At 34.1% G+C, this 12,836-nt stretch overlaps 2 pseudogenes; one reads left to right on the top strand and one right to left on the bottom strand.

Moving 5' to 3' along the window:
- The first annotated feature begins 304 nt into the window (after window positions 1–304).
- LOC143601990 (uncharacterized) lies at window positions 305–9,957 on the top strand (annotated as a pseudogene).
- LOC143601666 (threonine synthase, chloroplastic-like) lies at window positions 8,362–9,509 on the bottom strand (annotated as a pseudogene).
- Window positions 9,958–12,836: the final 2,879 nt, after the last annotated feature.

The following is a 12,836-nucleotide window of genomic DNA, read 5'->3' as shown; positions in this document are numbered from 1 at the left end:
CAACTTTCGTCCAAATAATTCTTTTTTTACAACTGGATCATGGAGGTTTACAACTTGCTGCCGAAGTCGTCCATTTTACTAACGTCGTTAATTTAATCGCTAACTAAGGGCATTTTTGTCTTTGTATCTATTAATTTATAGTATTATATTTTTCCTAACTCTGTGACGCTTGCAAGTCCAACCACCACCACGAGGGGCAAGGCCACTACCGTCTACCACAGCCACCACAACCATAACCGTCGACAACCACCACCTCACTTACAACCTAGATCGGGAACACCACCAATTCGATAAGACACCAAAAATGGTGACAGGTAGTTTGAGGAACCCCATCTCCAGCGTTGTGTTTAACATTTCCGATAACACCACCACCATCACTGGACCACATCACAGTCGTCTCCGGGATCGAAATCAGTAGCTAATTAGAGTGGGAGGATATCGACAGAAAGTATCGCCGGCACAGTCTTCTTCTCCAGCGAGAAACCCGTTGGCACTACCGTCTTTTCCAGCCATCCATGTTTTCAGATCTGAACAACCTCATAATAACTTCGTTTTTTCTATTCAACTTCGTTTTTAGATCTGAACCCCACCCTAAACAATGGCTTGGTTTTAAGTTAGATCAAGATAGATAGCATATCGCACTGGCTTGCGATAGTCGGACTTGGCTTCTGCTGAAAAGTAATCAGTGATTAATTAGATAAGCTAGAAAGGTCAATTAAGGTGGGCTTGGGAGGGAGGAGCTGGAGATAGAAGATGAAGTGCTGTTTGTGACGTTGGATTTGGTTGGGTTTCAACTTTCAATCAAAGGAGGTGATGATGTGTGGGGCCCACCTTTTGTTATTATATATTAAAAAGATTATTAAAATAACAAAGAAATAAAAATACTGTTTTGCCCCTCATCAAACGTTAAATAACTAGCGGGGTTATTGATTTGGACGACAATGGCAAGAAGTTGTAAACCTCAATGATCAAATTTGCAAAAAGAAAACCATTTGAACCAAAGTCGCATAATTGACCAAACCTCATGGACAATTTTGGCAATTTACTCTTTTTACTATAACCCTCCCCTACACACGCACACACACTAGATTTTATCCCCCCCATATTACGGGGGTTGTTTTACATTATTCGTTTTTAATATTTATATACGTATATTTGGATTTTAATTTTATTTATTATAAGAAAGTTAATAATTCATATAATTGAAGTTTGATGATAAAATGGTTTCACAAATAAATGATATGTTATAATCCGATTTAAAAGTTATCTGGGTTTGGTGATACCTATTACCAGTTTATTTTCTTTATTATAAAATTGTTTCTTAATTATAAATAATATCTTTTTTTAAAATAAAATAGGGTATTAATTTTTAGTATATCCCTACTTTATAGGATTTTCATATCAAATATTTCATGAGATTAATTTTTAATATAATGAGATGTTATAACCCATTTAAGAGTTATCAGTTATCTGGGTTTGGTGAGACCTTTACCTATGAATTCGGGTCAAATGCATAAGAAAACTTCATTTACAAATATAGCAATCTGATGGCTTGAGAGAATGGTTGTTTTACATTTTTCGTTTTTTAATATTTATATTTTGGATTTTAATTTTCTTTATTGTAAAAAGTTAATAAGATACTTAGGGTTTGATGATGAAAGGGTTTCATAAATAAATGATATGTTATAACCCATTTTAAAGCTATCTGGATTTGGTGACTCATGACCCGCTTATGTTTTTTACTATAAAATTGTTTATTAATTATAAATAATATCTTTTTTTTTAAATTGGATATTAAATTTTAGTATATCCCTATTTTATAGGATTTTCATACAAATAATTGGTAAGATTAATTTTTATGACATGTTATAACCCGTTTAAGAGCTATCTGGTTTTGATAGGACCCATACCCATGAATTTGGGTTAAATCAATGAGATGCCTCCATTTAAAAATCAAGCAATCTGGTGGCTTTCATAAAAGGGGGGAGCGACCACATCGTGACACGTAGGATTTTAAGGTTTTGGTTTATATATATTATATATTATAGATAGATAGATATATATATATATACACACACACGTTATATGGCGGATACACACTTGTGATACTTAAAAGTAAATCAATGTTTTTTTTCCCGTAACTGCACGGTTGAAGCTAATATTTATCCTTGTCAACACTTGGAGATATTAACTTAAAAGATTGGTTGTGGTATGCTACGTCCCTGGCCTGGCTCCCTGCCACCTCACTAACGATTATTCATCCAAACCATCTTTAAACACTTGGACCAAACAAGAAACTTAGGCGCTAACTAGTTAACGGGTTGAGGTGCAAGGAGTGTGGAGCCAAAGTTATTCCAACCAATCAACACACTAAAAAAAAGAAAGGCTAAATAATAATTATGTTGACCATATTTTTAAAAAAATTTGACCATGTATACGTGTACTTTTAAATTCTGCCTCTCAAATCTTACTGTACGATAATCCCAACAACGCCTCAGCCACCGTAACAACTACCGCATCGGCCGTAGTGGTAATAAAGAGAACTACCTGAAGGTCTTGTACCAGTATGCTTCCGTTCAGAACACTCAGTCACTCCCTAAATCCTCAATATAAAGAAGTGTATATTGACAACCAACACACATTTATATCACTTATATTTGTGATGTTTTTGATTTTCTCACGCCTAAAATTTTGAAGTTAGTAAGCCGAGTCAAACAGATCATCATAGCTAGTTTTTAATATAAAAAACGTTAGCAGTTTGACTTCTATTTCATTTTCAAGGGATTTATATTTGTAGACCGGGTGGTCAACTGGTCAAAGTCTGGAAGCACCAGATATTTGTGAGATTGAAGAAATCGACGATCAGGAAAGCGGGAGTCACCGTGGATCGGAATTTGTTGCCGGAAGGCTTCCGTCATCAAACCTCTCGCAGCAGTCCCAATTCCCCTCAGTACTGCCGTAGAATAATCAAGGTTCTAATTGCTCATTATTCTTTTCGTATGTTACTTATTCACTCTAATTGTAAGTTTGAGGGTTAGAGTTAGGGAAATAAATTGATGCTCAACTGTTTATTAGTGAAAGTAGTAAACTGTGCTTTTGTAGTTACTGACTTATTTCTTGATTCATGAATACTTATATTCAATTTACTTGATGCATTTTGACTCTTTTGCATTTGAAACTTATTTTTAGGATCATTATTCATTATAAAATTAGAATTGAAATTGGTTGGTTGGTTCAAAGCCAGGAACAATATACATGGAGAGTTAAGTGCAAATGGTTGAATGAAGAAAAGTGGTTATGCTTCTCTGCTTATTATAGCGTAAATTGGTCAAATGAGTTGGTTTTTGATAAGAAATTTTGCATGTGCTTATCAAACTGATCATCTGTTTTCAACAAGCTTATAACCGTACACATAAGCTGTTTAAATAAGCAATCCCAATGTGCCTCTTTAACTCTTTAATGATATGGGCTGTAACTTTAGGTTGGGAAATATGATACATAACATTACATATTAAGAAAACCTTTGTGATAATGTGTGCTTCCAGAATAAGCTATTGCTTGAATTTCTATGCGTTTTCATCAACTATTACATGACAAACCGTATATCCGTTAGTTAGTCATGATATGATATGCATTGAATAGTGAAAGATTAAAGCATGGATGTAACTTATCAGCAAACTTTTTTTATGATTGAAAACAAAAAAGGGTACAAATTTACACTTTTTTGTAAGAGTAAAAGGTCATGATATACATTGAATAGTGAAGGATTAAAACATGGATATTGAACCATGAAGTTTTCAACAATGACTTCTTAGCTTATTAATAAAAATCTTTGGCTAAGATGTTAGAGCTTAAACATGTATATTAACTATCCATATATTTGAAGCACTGTTCTTCCTGTATACGCATATTAATGGTTAAGCAACAGTGATAAGAAACTTATGTTTGCTTTTGGCATTAAGTTTTTATCTTGCTTGAATTCATATTATACGGATGAAAATGTATTGTCAATTTACGTTGGTACGTAGTAAAACTTTTTGGATGAGTTGTGGTCATTTGTTGCTTATTTGAAATGCTTTGTTGTTTTTTCTTTGTTTTAACACATTTATGTTTTTTAAATACTTTTATTGTTACAATGGTCATTGTAGTGGCAACAAATGGATATTTAATACACTTTCTGGCAAATGCTTCATTTATGCACCTCACCAAAAGTTGTGTAAGTTTTCTTTAAATAACTGCCTGCAATTTCTTATGCTACTATATTGTTATAAATTACATCTTTCGCTAGCTTATAGATGTTCAATGCAGTGTACATCCAGGTTGTATATTTCTTTAGTTTTTGCAAAAGTATCTTTTTAACTTATATGAGCTTGTCATTTGTCAAACTTTTGTGTTTTGTGTGGCTATCTGCAATTTCAAGAAAATCAGGGTTTTCATTTTTAGGAAATGATTTATGTCCCGTATTACTCCCATCTGTCACAAAATTATTGCTCACATTTCTAGTTTAATCTGTCCCAGATATTTCACCCTTAATTTACCTTATCATAAGTCTAGCAAGCTTTTCAATTTTCATGCCAATTGGCTTCTTTAATGAATTAGGGGTAAAATTGGCATTCTGCTACTTAATATCTCAAACAAAGGGCCTTCATATTTTTAGTTTTTGAAAGGGATGTAGTCATGTATAAAAGGATTTTTATGCTAATAATGAAGTACAAGTGTGCAACTGTGCAAGGGCTTTCTATTTAGGTTTAAATGTTGAGTGATTTAATCATATAAAAATAATTAGGAGCCATGCGCGAATTTAAGCCGTAGGGTTCTTTTTTGACATTTGCTCTTGTACTCTACGTAAATGTGTTAGAATAAAGTGGAGGAAACATCTAATATTACATTCAACTACGTTTGCTAATGTCCTCATATAAATTAAGTGTTGCAAAATGAAATTGAAATGGATATTTAATTTGTGTAAACTTTTTAATGACTAACAATTTATTGTTTTGCATATGGAATTCTGAACTGGATGCAGCAATCAGCACACCAAGTACCATAAGCGTAAGTCAGCATCATGTTACATTGGTTGTAAGTTGATTGCAAATTAAAAATAGGTATAAAATGCAAATCCCATGTCGATTTTTAAAAACGTCAATCATTGAAAACCAATGAACTTTTGCTGAATTTGCACACATGTCCCTGGACTTTTTTTTTCTAATTTCTAACACACAACATAAAGTCCCTAGCTTTATTATTTACATATAAGTCTTTTTGGCATGATTTTGGAGTCATTCTATAAATACATTTCATGAGGCTGTAACTTTTTATGCGCAGAAACAAAAAATCAGTGGGCACATGATGATCCAACTTTTATTGTAATTTGCTTATTCTCTTGGCGGTTTCAGCTGTTGCATATTCTGCCGCATAAGTTATGCCATCTCGTTAGTTACTTGTCAACCAATTGGGGCTTGCAAACGAAGAGATTTTAAAATGGTTATAATTTAATATTTCCCAACAAAGTTACCCAATGTAATGCTTTTGGTGCCAAAAGTTAGTAGAGCATTGAATATTAGAATTGTGATTCAGTTACTATATTGTTATGTCTTATGGTCTTAGGTATGATCATAGCATAGGACATGCAGTTTTTGTGGTTTCATGAGCAAAATGTATTCATTTTTTTGTTAACAGTATCAGTTTTAGCTACTTTTTTATGGTAAGCATCGTGAGCCATGTTTTTAAACAACTAAAAGTATCATATTTACCCATTTCATAGTAAATAAAATAAAACCAGTTATGTAGCAGTAATGGTTTTGTAGCGATAAAGTTGTTTTCTTGTTCGTTGATTCAATAAAACTAATTGTCAAGTAACTGAGTTTATTTTATTTACCATAGAATGAGTAAATGTTATATTTTTTAGTGTTTTAAAAGGATAAGTTCTAGATTGTAATCTTCAAATGGATATATATGTCTGTGAATTGTGAAACTTTTAAAGGGACGTATAATCGTATATGAAATTAATACTCTTCCAATTCTGTGAAGATACAACCCATTGCCTTTTTTACTATGTACATTTTATTCAAAAATTGTTTTGAAGGTTTGTATCAAATACTTATCTTCGGGAAGAAACCTCAAACAGTAACGTGGTTGAACAACGCGTTGAATGGCTAGTTCATGAAATTTTATATACTTTTTAAGTTATATGAAATATTTCTCTTGAAAATAAACTTTTAAATGTTATGCTTGTTTTGCAGGTTGTAAACATTTGATGTGCACTGTAACTCCTTTCCATTGTTCATTGTGTTGTATGGTATGTATATTGTATCAAATGCTTCTTCACGTACATTATCCTAAATTTGCTTAATCATGTAAGAATATTTTTGGTGGATTTTGAAACAGTGATACATTTTCTCTTATCTCCTCTGCTGGTGGCACATGAGTTCATTCCGCTTCCACTGTCAAATCTGATTTTTGTGGTGACCATGTCTTATTATCATTATCTCAACCTTTTAGGTTATGACAGTAAGTATTTTTCTAACATCAATCCTCTAATATGAAAAATAGGGCCAATGGCATGAATTAGAAACTAACTTTACTCTTTTTCCTGATTTTAGCAACTAATTGTACTCTTGTAAATTATTATTATTATTATTATTATTATTATTATTATTATTATTATTATATAAAAATCTTTTTCCATTAACATATTTTGCATATGTGGCATTTGATGTGGCGGATGCCATGCCGCCGACAAGTGTTGCACCAACAATTTAGAGGTAAAATCAATTGAAATGAGGCTGGTTTCTAAAATAAGCAATAAAAAGTTTGTTTCTATTTTACGGATAAATTTAAAGTTGGTTGCTAAAATTAGGTAAACATGTAAAGTATGTTTTTATATCATGCAGTTTTGATCATAACCTGTACACACTTAATCGTGTAACCCAAACACGATCCATTTAACTCATTCATTTAAATGCGTCAAATGGGTTGGTGCCTTGGCGGATAATAATCAAGTTGTAAACGTGTTAATAGGATGGATGGTTTGTATAAAACAGGTTAGTGGACCGACTTGTTTAATTGAGCATATTGGTGAGCCAACATGTTTAACCAAACAGGTTATGTATGCCAACTCCAACACCAGTTATTTTCGTGTTGTGTCAAAAATTGCCACCCCTAAATGCTAAATGGTAGTATGTCAAACGTGTTTGAATTTGAAGACCAACTTACAGCACTACAATTTTTCTTAAATCAATGTGAACGATTATTAACTTTTCTATAGCGGTCAAACACGCGCACACAAGCACATATTAATCTTGTTTCTTGCCATTAAAATAATGTAGCAGAGTGGATATTTGACATTTTAAGTAAAACCACTACCAAGACTTATTTTTTACTGTTCCCTTAGACAAAAAGTGCCTAACTTTAAGATATTGAAACCTACTTTTGAACTTCAAAATTTTGAAATATATATTTTATTATTTTTGTTTCTTTTATGCAACCAACCAACATTTCTGCACTATTCTTGTCAATCCGAGTTTAAAAAGCATGGCAAATATACAGCTACCATTGAATATCCACAATATTTACAGGTGATATTCACATATAATATAAATTCCTTCAAAAAGTGGCAACTGTAATTAACTTTGATGGTAGCCATTGATTTACTTTGAAAAGCCTCATTTGACCTTTAGTGGATTATTTTCATATATATTGTCCTAAAAGTTGGAAATTACATATCTATCTGTATCTTTCTGCATTTCATTATACAGTAAATTTATCAAAAAAAAAAAAAACCATCTTTTGTAAATAAAATAAAAACGGTTATTTGTTACTCAAATCAGTAAAACATAGTTTTATACATCAGTGATTTTCTATATATCTATTATATATATATATATATAATATATAATCCTATATATATATATTATGTCTATAGATATATCATATTTAGAAGGATCTATATATAGAGTGAGGATCATTACAAAACACTAAATTATTACGAGATTAAATCTAATTGTTTAATATTTTGACCCATCCATATGCAATGTACATAAAAGATCATTAATGATCAAACTAATTTGTCATATATGTTTTGCATTTGTAACATTTACCTACACATGTGTAGGTTATATACATAAACGAGCAATCATATTAACTTGTTCATATTTATTTTTGGACCATTGGTTTTTATTGGTCCCAAGTATTTCATTTTTGCCGGCGCTGGTCCCAACTATCACTTTAACTACCAACGGTCCCAACTTTCACACATGTGTCTGCCACCAGTCCACGACTAACCGAGTACTAACTCCGTTATGTTTTTGATGACGTGTCCATCCTACGTGTTAAAAAACCTTGACGTGGCTGCCTGCGTGTATATTAATAACAAAAAACCCTTATCCTCCTTGAATATATAATAATATCAGCAGATGACAATTTAATACAAATCCCCAAATCGATATCTTCAATCGATCGAGAACCCAATCGATCAAGAACAACCCCAGCAGCCTGCGCACACACGAGCCTCGGAATCCTATCAACCAACCCCAACTCTTTACACATATGAAACTCTTTATAAAACGCGTAAATATTCCCCGAATTACCCCCGGGAACAATAACCCAATCCGGCACCTCCCAGTCAAACTGCTGCAAGATCTCGATCGCAGCAGTCTTTTGCCCCTCTAACCTCAAACTATTCAACGAATTCGCTAAATAAATCGGTAACTCAGACGTAACCTCCCTAACCAACTGCATACACCCATCGAAATCCGTATCAAGACTCAACACAAACGCCCCATTCGCAATCGGCTGAACCAACTGCGCCATGGAAATCTTGTTCGCAGGCAAGAAAACAATACTCGGAATACCTGCGGACGCGCAGTAGGCCGACAACGCGGCCGACGTGTCCCCGGTCGACGCGCAGCCCACCCCGACAACGGGCCGGTTCATTTTACGCAAACGATTAACCTGACTAACTAACACAGTCATACCCAAATCCTTAAAACTACCCGTGTGACTAATCCCGCAATGCTTAACCCACAAATCATTCATACCCAAATGCTGTTTCCCAAACCTTTCGGCCTAGAACATATTCGAATTACCTTCGAAAGCCGATACGATATCGTCGGAATCGATCTCGGGCAAGACCCATTCTTTTTTGGACCAGACACCCGACCCGTATGGCCAAGTGGTCTTGCCGATGCGTGAATCGAATAAAGACTTCCAGTAGGATCCGTCGAAGGCTTTTAACGCTTCGATGTCGTCTTGGACGTCGAGAAAGCCGCTGTAGCGTGAGCGGTAGACGATCGATTGGGTTGTTCTTGATCGATTGGGTTCTCGATCGATTGGAGATATCGATCGATTGTCATCTGCTGATATTATTATATATTCAAGGAGGAGAAGGGTTTTTTGTTATTAATATACACGCAGGCAGCAACGTCAAGGTTTTTTAACACGTAGGATGGACACGTCATCTAAAACATAACGGAGTTAGTACTCAGTTAGTCGTGGATTGGTGGCAGACACATGTGTGAAAGTTGGGACCGTTGGCAGTTAAAGTGATAGTTGGGACCAGCGCCGGCAAAAATGAAATACTTGGGACCAATAAAAACCAATAATCCTTTATTTTTTGTGCATCCCAATTATTTATGCATATAGTTCTGAACTTCTTATATGATGTATATGAATGAAATTGGCCCGCATTTATAGTTTAATCTTACTAGCTCCATATATATTGCAGTGCTTCCATTTTTAGAGAAAACAACTTTCACGTTTACAGTTTAATCTTACAGTTTAGTCTATACCCGATCGGCATTATTATCATGCTTGCACCCATCCGTTAGTGTTACATTCATATGACTTTATCGACTCGGTTTTCTTTATTTATTTAATCGCCGTGTTTGTTTTCCAGTGATGTTAGGCGGGTTTAATCCTTCGAGATATTTGATGAACGTTTACTTCAGTCAACAATCATGATATATAGACGAGTTTTGAATAGTATGCAGAAAGGAAAGCTAGGATCACCATACATTTGTAAATGCCATTTCTGAGTTGTATATGTGGTGATATCAGGGTAGACAATGTCTTTCCCGTGGGCCACATTTTTGGACAACATTGGGTTTTAACAAAATATTTTTTGAAGATTTTGGCTTGTGTATGTGGAGTATTCTGATTTGTGGAATTTAATGTCAATACGAATCTTGTTTGAGGTTCACACTTCACCACATGTTGGGAGTTGGAACATGAACTCCCGCTTGGGCCTGCCTTTTTAATTAGTGGGGCATTTGAAATTTATAAGTATTCGGTTTTCGCGTCTCTTAGAATAAGTGATATATATCATTATTGAATTTTATGTAGTTTCACCTTTAAAAAATATGCAAAATACTTTTATATACATTTTTTAAATTATACTATAAAATCAAAATAGTTATTTTTTATCTTTAACACATGCAAGCATTGCTACGTTAAAAAAACCTTTTTAAAGCGTTTGAACTGGACGCGAACAATGGTGCATCAACGCAATGGCGGAGGATACTTAGGGTCAGGGGAGGCCCTGGCCCCCCCTGTTTTTTTACGTAGTAGTGTAAATTTACTCGATTTCGTCCGAAAATTTTTATACGTAATGTAAATTTAGTTGTTTTTGGCCAAAATTTTTTATACGTAGTGTAAAACTTATTCTTTTTCGGCCGAAATTTTTTATATGTGGTGTAAAATTTAGCCATTTTCGACCGAAATTCCTTATTCGTAGTGTAAATTTAGCCGTTTTCGGCCGAAAATTTGAGCACGGCCCCTTTCGTTTGTGAAATTTTGTATACATTTTGAGTCCGGCCCCTCGGTTTCTTAGTCCAAGCTTCGCCACTGCATCAACGGTAGTATTCAATTAAATTGCGTGCCTAATTGAAGCGCCCATCAGGTACGTCTTAATTAACACCATATAATATGTGTCAGCAGTGGCCGAACCGCAGGACGGTTCAGGGGGTCCATTGACCCTCCGGCCGACCTGGTTTTCCGTTAACGGTGTTCTCGATCACAATTTGGTTTACGAAGTTGGAACCTTTACAAACTCTTACCGGTAGTGTGGTTAAAGCAAGGAGAGAAAAGTAGAGTAACATCACTGTTGGTTTTTTCCGGCCAAAAGCGACGATGAGGCGGTGGTTGCTAATTCACATGAAGCGGAGTTAAGAAGAAGATAAAAATCATTGAAGGATTGTTTTTATTTTTATATTTTTTTAATGCTTTATGGGTGGATTGCCAATTAACACAAGTACAACTTAATGGCTATAGCCACTCTCTACTCAATTTTTTAACTCCTTGTTTTTTCTTTAACCTGTTTTTTTACTCCTTGATATGAAGATTTTGTTTTCATTTTATTATTAGAATTAATCCTATAGTTATTACTTCAACTTTATTGCTATTTACTTAATATGCTTAATACAATAATGTATTTTTATAAAGATTCTTTTTTATTCTAAAAACTTTTATTTTTGTGTTTAAAAGTAAAGTTACCTATAATAATTTCATATACGCTATTCGAAGATTATAACCGTAACCTAGTCATTTTATTTCTCCATAACATAAGAAGTTTTTCTATTCTAACAAACATAAAAGTTTTCTATTACTACCCTCTAGACTATAATTTCTGGTTCCATTACTGTGTGACGTGTCTTTGCCGCCTGATTTTATATTTTTTGTTTTGACGCATTTACCTCATCCTTAATACACCTCATGATTGCTTTTATAAAGACTTGTGTCACATATTTTTATTTTTATGTAATGAATGTAGAGATGATATCATGGAAGACGTCATGATTATGTATACAAGTTTAGTGGGTGGAGTCGTGGAGATGCATTCATTACAATTGAAAATTAGCAGAGGTTTCACTTTCTTGACAAGTCTCTCTGTCTCATGGGCTAATGGTCATGAGTGTCTTTTGTAGTGATTTGAACGATGACTATACTTTTTTTTACAATCAATCCCTTATTATTCGTTAATACGATATAGAATTAAGGTTTTGACCGACACACTTTCTTATGTTCTTTAAACCATCACTTACGCACATTAAAAAAAACTTTTTCGTCAATACTAATTGCTACTATCATATTTATGATTTAAAGATAAAGCCAGCCCCAAGGGATTACCAGCATGAAAAGACCATACTTCTGAAAAGAATTCATCCATCCCACAAAGAGAAAAGAAAAGCATACTTATAACAACTCCTTTATTTGTAATCCTTATTTAGTAGGGATCCATTCCAATTTTGCTCACCATGCTAGATGTTAACCTTAAGAGGATACCAATTATTCAACTCAAAAATAGACAATTGGGAATAACGGACCCTATTTTTCTTCATTAATGCACGCAACGATTTAACACTAAACAATCCGATATTGTCAACACAAACTGATCCTTTATCTTGGTCAATACCGAGTGATAAGTTTGGCATGTTGTATACTTGTATTTATATAGTTGTAGGCAAATTTATCAAAACGCCACAACCCAAAACTTCTACTAGATCTTGCATATTCTTAACACATCAGATGCAACTGCTGAATGAGTTGAGCCAAACTGACTTGAGTTTTTTAAGAACTAAGATCGAACTTAACATATCAGCTTGTTAAGATAAATGAGTTGAGCCAAACTGAGTTGCTTAAATTCAACCCCAAGCCCAAACCGACTCAGCTTGACTTGATTACAGTTGCTGACTTGCTAACAAGGAATAACTATTTGTCTCGAAACTTATATATGTCACTATCAGGGGTGAGGCTTCTCAAGGGTTAGGGGTGGCCCCGGCCACCTCCGTTTTTTTGCTAAGTAGTGTAAATTTACCCGGCTCCAGCCAAAAATTTGTATACAT

Source organism: Bidens hawaiensis, unplaced genomic scaffold, assembly GCF_021521415.1.
Source record: "Bidens hawaiensis isolate Kalapana, Puna unplaced genomic scaffold, B.hawaiensis_p1.1 tig00001960_1, whole genome shotgun sequence".
Classification (NCBI taxonomy): domain Eukaryota; kingdom Viridiplantae; phylum Streptophyta; class Magnoliopsida; order Asterales; family Asteraceae; genus Bidens; species Bidens hawaiensis.
The sequence above is the reverse complement of the archived record's forward strand: the minus strand, read 5'-3'. Positions and strand labels throughout refer to the sequence as shown.